Source organism: Berghia stephanieae, chromosome 8, assembly GCF_034508935.2.
Source record: "Berghia stephanieae isolate SIO BIC M18660-M18661 chromosome 8, UCSD_Bste_1.3, whole genome shotgun sequence".
In the NCBI taxonomy this organism is placed as follows: domain Eukaryota; kingdom Metazoa; phylum Mollusca; class Gastropoda; order Nudibranchia; family Aeolidiidae; genus Berghia; species Berghia stephanieae.
In genome coordinates this window covers 47045965-47048464 of record NC_088367.1, presented here as the reverse complement: position 1 = coordinate 47048464, position 2500 = coordinate 47045965, and the positions used below count along the sequence as shown (strand labels likewise).

The window sequence follows — 2500 nt, the reverse complement described above, 5'->3', positions numbered from 1 at the left end:
TTAAACGGCCAAAATTATGAGTTTTCTGGCCAAATTTTTTTTACTGTTTTTTTTAAAGAGTAGAACAGAATGGGCCATGCATGAATGACGGTCGGTAATGATGACAACTATTAATCAGAAACTTGGAAAAACTCATATTTAAAAATTTGGCCAGAAAACTTGTCCTTCAAATATCGATCGATTTAAATGACCCTCCTCAACTTGGCAAAAATTCTGAAACATGGGGTTCCTCGAAGATTTCGCAAAGTCATGTTTGAGAGTTTTTGCCAAGATAAGGGGTCATTTAACTCGATTGATATTTGAAGGACGAGTTTTTATGACCAAATTTTTAAATACGAGTTGTTTTTTTTTTCAGTGTACGGTAGGTAACTGGTTAAATATAACACAATTATCTGTAAGAATCGATTTAAAACAAGGACAATGATCAATGAGATAGTAAATTAGAGGCAAACACACACACACACACACACACACACACACACACACACACATATATATATATATATATATATATATTTAAATATATAGTATCTAGCAATACTGATGACATTTATCAATTTATAATGCAAATTAAGCTGAAAAATAAATACATAAATAAAATAGATTTCATTAACATTGTCGACAGCGGTAGAAGTCTGGCTGTATCATTCAATAACTATTGGTATAATGATAATGATGATGATGACGATGGTGATGGTGATAATATTAATATTAATAATAATAATAATAATAATAAATAATAATAATAATAATAATAATAATAATAATAATAATAATAATAATAATAATAATAATAATATGATAATAATAATAATAATAATAAATAATAATAATAATATATAATAATAGTGATAATAATAATGATAATAATAATAATAATTTTTTATTTATTATTATTATTATTATTATTATTATTATTATTATTATTATTATTATTATTATTATTATTATTATTATTATTATTATTATTATTATTAATGATTGTCATCATCATCATCATCATCATCGTCATCGTCATCATCATTATTATCATCATCATCGTCGTCATCAATATCATCATTATCGTCATCACCATCATCATCATCATCGTCATCATCATCATCATCATCATCATCATCATCATCATCACCATCATCATTACCATTGAATTCAACTCTTAAAAAAACGATTTTACGCTTCCCAGCAACATGATGAAGGCAAGATATTTCCATAGTTAACGATAAAATTTCCACTCCAGTCAGAGACAGGATATCAAATCACCCATAATAATGATGATAATCATAATATATCTTTCTATTTTCGTTGTCAAAGTTTGACTTCTACGTTTTTTTCATTTTAACCACTTAACTGCCGTTCTCTGGGGAAAAAACATGTATTTTAGAATTTGACCAGAAAACTCGTCCTTCAAATAATCCCCATCTTCGCCAAATCAAAAACTTTCAAACCTGGGACTTAATGAAGACTTCGTGAAGTTTTCATGGAATCTTAATGTTGAGAGGGTTTTTTTTTTATTTTTTTTTTACAAAGATAAGGGATATTTAAATCGATCGATATTTGAAGGACGAGTTTTCTTGCCAAATTTGTAAATACGTGTTTATCTGAATACGGCAGTTAACTGGTTAATCAAATAAATGCGTCCAACGACCTTATATTATATTATATATATTATATATATATATATATATATATATATATATATATATATATATATATTGGTCTAAATTTCTCTTTTTGTTGATGTGTAAAAATGCATATATATATATATATATATATATATATATATATATATATATATATATATATATATATCAACACATCAACCAAGAGACAAATTGAGACCAATAAATCGCCTAAAGTCGGTTTCATGTTGGTGTGGTTGAGATGTTGATGAGACTTAGTTCTAATTTGTTTTATTTTGGATGAAAATTACAATGTTCATAAAAGGCAAAAATTTCTTATTTCGGATCTTTTTTTTTTAGCTTTTACTCCAATTTTCCACATTTTGTTCACTCTGACATAATGTCGATCGTCATATTTTAATTTCTCATTTATCGTCGTCTCCCATAAGGAAAATCTCATTTAAATTTCTTCTTGTGTGCAACGAAGTAATATTGTGTGTGTGTGTGTGTGTGTGTGTGTGTGTGTGTGTGTGGTGAACTAGATTCATCCTTCATTATTTACAAAAGACATCAGCGCAACAGGTGTGTTTTTACGACTTTGTTACTGGTTTGCCACAAACTGTTTATCATTTTACGACATTGTTGTCTCACACGTTTATATCTGTACGTCTGGGTTTGCGGATTTCATTGGAGAATAGGAATTTTTGATGTTTCGGTTTGGTGTCCGATCAGAAGGCAATTTTTCCTGCTTCCTCCAGTATTCATCGTGGTTGGAAACTCGTTCCTGTCATAGAGTTTTTACACCCGACTTGAATTTTGCTTCTATCCGTAATATTATATATTTTATGAAATACACACTTGTCATGTAAGAAAACTTGCTA

General features: G+C 28.0%; 1 protein-coding gene across 1 annotated transcript in view; it reads left to right on the top strand.

The window, feature by feature from the left end:
- Positions 1-2500, top strand: part of LOC144978786 (lipoxygenase homology domain-containing protein 1-like) — a 164301-nt gene that overhangs the window by 41209 nt on the left and 120592 nt on the right. The window lies entirely within an intron of this gene.